This window comes from Ambystoma mexicanum, chromosome 2p (assembly GCF_040938575.1).
Source record: "Ambystoma mexicanum isolate Mex_15411 chromosome 2p, UKY_AmexF1_1, whole genome shotgun sequence".
Classification (NCBI taxonomy): domain Eukaryota; kingdom Metazoa; phylum Chordata; class Amphibia; order Caudata; family Ambystomatidae; genus Ambystoma; species Ambystoma mexicanum.
This window is the reverse complement of record NC_090923.1, coordinates 151,018,635-151,024,865: the sequence shown is the minus strand read 5'-3', so window position 1 is coordinate 151,024,865 and position 6,231 is coordinate 151,018,635.

Genomic DNA, 6,231 nt, shown 5'->3' with positions numbered 1-6,231 from the left:
TCCTTCCTTGACCCATCTGGCGTTTAATTATTCGCTCATGGCACACCCACTGCTTGCTACATTCCCAACTCTTTACCGGTTAGCATTGCCCTTCATACGGCATGTATTTTAACATTTTCTCTTTGATCCAGCTTGACTTCCCTTGCTATCTTTTCTTTGGCTGCAGTCTATACAGTCTATACAAAAATACGCGATAGTCGCTGCATTCTTGTCTCATGACTTTTGCCTTCCACTCCCACTCGCTTCCCAAAAAACGTCTTTATGTTTTCTCCAAACAACCTCTAACATGAACTGCAGTGAATTACTTTTCCCACTCTCGATTTTCGCATTGACAAAGAATCACAGTATTTCTAAATATAAACACGCAAATCTCTGCCCTTTCTATTTTTTCAAAAAGGACAAGCTATTCTCCATGTCAGCTCTTCTTCTAACTGTAAAACAAAAACATCCTGTGTTTGTGTGTGTGGATACATGCGTGCAAGAGTGTGTATGTTTTTTAAATACTTTGTCTATAGTTCATTGATCGCTTGCACTTCCATAAAATCACGTATGCACATGTGTGTTCTTGCAAGTATGCGTGCTTTCTCATCTCAGTGTGCCTTGCGAGCACTTCACGCAATGCTCGCTGCTTTGCTAAATACAAAAATTCCCATTCCAATTTCTTTCAAAACAGCATTTTTACTTCTTCATTTTTGTCATTTCCCATAGATATTCGCTGTGCCTAGTTCAATAACATCCACCCATGTATTAGCCTGTTTTTACTGAAATTTGCAATCAAAATTTCATTTTTGAATCTCAGCTGCTCTTGACACATTTATTTTAAAAATAGTCTCTGAATGTCTCCATATTTCACAGCCATGATGTATGGTGAAGAAAACATTGTTCCCTTACTTGGCATCTTTCCAATGCACTCTGAATTTATTTGATGTAAATGTTTAAATTCGCATGCATTGCACCTCATGATCCCTTTTCAATGCTATCTCGCTCAGCATTGTCATCATTTTTGATTACCTAAAGCACTCCCCATGCGCTGTTATTTGGAAACCTGTCTTTCTTTCTCTTTTCATAACACACTGAAAGCTATTTTATCAAAAGAATAAATGCCTCTTTCTCTTCTCCATAAAAGACAGCTGTTTTGCCATATATAAAATCAACAACTTAAGGGGCACTCTCAACGTGCACCCATCAAAAAAGCATTCATTGCCACACCATCAGAATCACATAGCCAACCTTTTTACACTAAGGAACAGCTTCTGCAATTTTTTTTAACAATGTCTCATTGAAGCTTTCTCTAGCCTGCACATAATGCCACAGCCGTGGACAGCTTTTAACCACAAAAGCAATATAATCCAAAAAACAAAATCTCAACCATGTAACCCTCCCCAGTTTGAAACACCAACTTTGGCAAAATACCCACCACTATGGGGTTAAGTTGCTTCGCACCTTTCAATTCAAAGAGAAGGGCTTTCCTCAACATATGTTTGTTTCATCATTATTTATTGCCATTTCTTTCACGCAAACTGGAAACTATTCCTGTGAATAAGCCTCTGAAATGTATCATCCTATCTCGTAGCCTTTGAGCGGGACACCGTAGCTCTGTTCAGAGCAAGCTTCAAACATTTATCTACTGCACATGTTCTCTTGGCTGGCTGCCAAACTAAGCATTCCAGTTTAAGAAAACATGTCTATTTCTGCAAGGTTATTTTCAAGGCATATACTGTCGCATTGGCTGTGTTCCCCTAAGCAAGAAAGGAATGTACTTGGCTGATTTACAACCCTGGCTGTAAAAACCCCAAGTTAACATTTGTCATTTGCTGTCAAACTTTATCTTGGCTTCGTTTGCATGAAAACAAGTGCAGTTTCTTTGTTGTATAAAGTTATTTGAGTAGCTAGGACTGTGTACTATCCATGAATATACATATTAACCCCATATCTGCCATCATCGGGCTGCTACATAGGTTAAACAATGACTGCATTTTCTAACTTTTTCTCCATTATCTGGACTAATATTTGTTTTATCATAATCTAAAGCATGCATGTTGGTGCATTCTCATCCCTAACTCACTTTTCTCCATCTATGATCACTTTATTTTTCTGGATTAGTTCCAATTTTCCCTCAAATAAATAATCATATATTTTCTTGACTCTTCATCATAAAAACACATACAATACATAACACATAACACACAATACATATAGACAAACATGACAGACTGGCAGGCCATCTAAATCATTGCCTACACTCTCTGCCAATTCTCCTCATGGCTATCCTTGCCCCTAATTAAAAAAATCTCTGACGCAGTGTGAGTTGTTCCCTTTAGATGATCTTTAAATCGTCCGTGGCCTACGTCATCCACTTTTGGGACTCTGGATACAAACCCATCTAACATCCCAATGACACAAGATTATGTGCTTAAACTAACTTTGACGCTCCTCGTCTCACAGTTCTTAATTGCTTGATGTTCCTCATCTCAAGTCAATTACTTAATAACTAGACGCTCATCGTCTCGAGTTATTCACTTACTAACTTGACGCTCATCATCTCAAGTTAATTACCCCAACCCCTGTTACTTTTCTAAACTAATATATTACACTTTAAACCATTGATTATCCAAAGTAATTAAAAACATTTTCTAATTACTCCTCAAAAAGAACCCTAAAAAAATAAGTAAATAACATTTTCTAAAAGGCCCCAAAAATAATTAATTTAATAATTAAATAGTTTTTCTAAAAGACCTCCCAAAAATAGCCCCCAATCCATCGGCGCCAACATGCCCTAAGCCCTCTGCCCTGTTAAGCTGTGAATTCTGAGAGCCCCCTCCTAGCAATGAGACATGGGCACACTGCAGATTACCCCCATCCTTACCAGGGATCTCCTCTCCCAGCCCTGCCAGCGCATACCTTATGGCTGGGTCTGTGACCCTGGAGAGAAGATCCTATCATCAGTCCTCATCTCAGGGTCCCATCTGAAGGTGCATGTGTCGAGATGGACTCAGCGCCCTCTCTGGGGCTCGGGCGCTTCTGGTTCAGGGAAGACAGGCTGGGGACCAAGCCGGCAAGCAGGCAGCGACTCAGGCTGGATTTCAAAAGACATCTTTTATTCTTCTCAGCAAACAGCAACAATCAGGAACACCAACAATAATCAATTGAGCTCTGAATTCAGCCCGCTTATATACTGTTACAAAGCTGGTTTAATTTAATAAATAATACACAGGCTATTTCTATTGGTCTTTATAATTAAAGGCACACCCTCCTGTGCCTGTGAGTTGCTGGCTTAACTGGCACTCACAGGCCCCTATGACATCAATTGGCATAAAAACTAATTATATATTTGTGTTTGACGTTCTTGACCTTTAAAATGAATCCTGTGATGCAGAACTTAGCTCCAGTTCAGTTTCAAGCCTAGAATTTTGGTATCTATAATAAATGTATGCTATCTAACATGCCCTCTGCTGCTCAAGGCATTCTGACACTAAAAATGCATGTCGCCCTACAATGTGCTTGTTTTGGCATTTTAAGTACTATAATTCTAATTCTTGCAATACTGGAATTATTGATCAACCCGACAAGTTATCTACATTCAGTTTGAGGGGTATGGGGACTACCTTCTGTGCAAAATGAGTGCAAAATAAGCTGGCTAAATACACTATGGAAGGTGCACTGTTAGTGCCAGATGCTGCTGCTGTGGCACCAGCACCGCAGAAAGGGTTCCCCTTAGGAAAGGCACTGCAACAAGGAGGGTACATGCAGCCACAGTATGGGCCACAATCGGGAATACTATCACAGCGGAACTGCGTGCATAAGGGATATTTCCCTATGGGAAGAGGGTTTTCACCGATAGGAAGAGGGGAGTATCGAGGAACAGGTTACAGGGTCTTCAGATCATGCTACATATGTCAGAACCTGGGATAGATAGCACGCATTTGTCAGTTTCTGCAACAGGCACAGGGTCAGGCAAACCAAATAGCGCAACAGCAAGGGCTCCAATGGCAGCAGATACAGAGTCCTCCAGTGCAGATACAAGCACAGCAGGAGTGAGTGCAGCCCCAAGGAGTAACAACTGACAGCGGGGCAATGGTCTGTGAGACAGGCATGGCATCAAGAGAGACACAGTCTCAAAGATGTTAGTTCCAAAAATTTTATTTACTAAGGTTCCTGTTTTGGTGTAATGCCTAACTGGCTCTAACAGTAAAGGGATGTCGCTAAGAGCCGTCTGAAAGTCCAAAGTAAATATGTCACGACCCTCACCCAAAACCACCTCTGGCAAACCCATTGGCCAGGTGGAGTCAGGACTCGGGCCTCTAGAGCCTGGCATCCTCTTCCAAAACTCTCTTGGGGCCACTCCTGGTGCCTATGGCGCCAAGCTCATACACCATGAAAAACATGTGCTTAGGAACTACTTAGTGTGTTGTCAGCCAACATGGAGGCATCCACATAGCTTGGTTCCAATGAACCAAGCTATGCGGTCTAGTGTTTTGGATGTGATAGCCTAGGGACTACTTTATCTGGACTATTTTGTTGGGGCTATTTAAACCACACCCGAGCAAGACAACACGCTTCGCGTTACTTTGCAGCTTCCAACGTGATGCTCACCGTGTCCAGCTATTCCCTCGAACCTCGGAGAAGCAGAACCTGCAAGGAGACAAAAGGAACATCATTATTAGCAGCTTCTTACCTGCAGTCTTCACCTTTAGCCACTCGCAGCTACTGAGAACAGCTTCCTCGAATCTGCACGCCTCCCGGACAGAATGACCTGAAAGAGGAAGATAGAGGCAACATTAAAGAAAGCAGTAGAGACATTTGCAAATTACGAACTGCTCAAAAGGCTAACCTGGCTGGTTGCCTCTCGGCTGGCACCACTCCGGACATTCCACTCGTGCTGAAGAACACCGCGACCTATAAGGAAAGAAAACACAGGTTAGCAAAGGCAAGACTTCGCAGTGCTGCGCATAGCGCTTACTTACCGCATCATAGCATTCTTAATGCGCCATCATTTACCAGCGGGGGCTCCACCAAGCCAGTTCGCCGCGCTGAAGCTCCGCATACCTAAGGGAGAAAAAAGAGACATTTTAAACAAAGAAAGGCATGCAGGATAGCAACAAAACTAAAGAACAGCAATAAGACCTACCTGAACAATATCAAATGGGCCTGCGTCAGTGAAGTAACTTGACCGCACACACCCATGAAAGACAACGCGCCCCTGCAAAGAAGGCAGGATGGAGAGCATGCCTAACTCTACCACAAGGCAGAACCTTCCCCACAGACCACATCAGGGCAAAGCTGAGAAGCATACCAGCGAGTAACCCGGCTGGGTGGCGTCCCTGTGGATACCAGGTCAGCGTAAAAAAATATCCATCTCTGTCTAAATCTATGCTTGCCCTCACTCTTTGACAAAATGTGTTAGGAAGTCTCTTAAAAGAAAACTATGGTGGTTCAACAGAAAATAGGAAACCAAGTTTGGTTTAAGGTGGTCTTCTCACCAGGAGTAGGTTGGTCAGTTTCCCAAAAAAGAGTTCCTTCTCCACAGTTTTTGCAGTAGTCTCAAACACTTCCAATGTCTTATGTTCCTTGGAATTCCCTTCCCCAAACTTTAACTCTTCCAAGTTCCAAACGTAAACAAAATAAATATACACAGTTCCTCTTCAAGCTTTTCAGGGTTCCCTTCCCCAAACTTTAACTGTTTTAGCATCAAAAAAACAATAAGTATTACATTTTGTCAGGCCTCTTATGGTTCCCTTCCCCAAGCTTAGGCCCCTCCTGGATTCAAACACAAGTTTAGCTGGGGTCTCTCATAGTTCCCTTGCCCAACCTTAGGCCCCTTTCAGTTTTAAACACAAGTTCAGCTTGTCAGGATGTTCCTTTCTTGCATATACAGTTCTTTCACACATAATCCATTGAGGGGGAAGAATTAGAGACTTTCGAAAATGCCAGGTTCTTTGCTCCTCCTAAGCGTGAGCACTCTGATCTTTAACCCCTCTCTTTATTCATTGCTCTTCCTTTCTTTTAACCTTTCACCTTCAGGTGCTTCCTGCACGTCTTCTTCTTCTCCTTTGTAACCTTTACTTCTTTCTCGTGCAGACTTGCAACTTTCGTGCTTTCTTGTGCACACGTGCACCTTCTTAATGTTTTGATATTCTGTCTACGCCGCTACCGACTGTTGCTTTCCTTATTTATATTTTGCGCTTTCTGTCTTTCTCATTTTTCATTTCACTTTTCTGCTCCTTGCGCTCT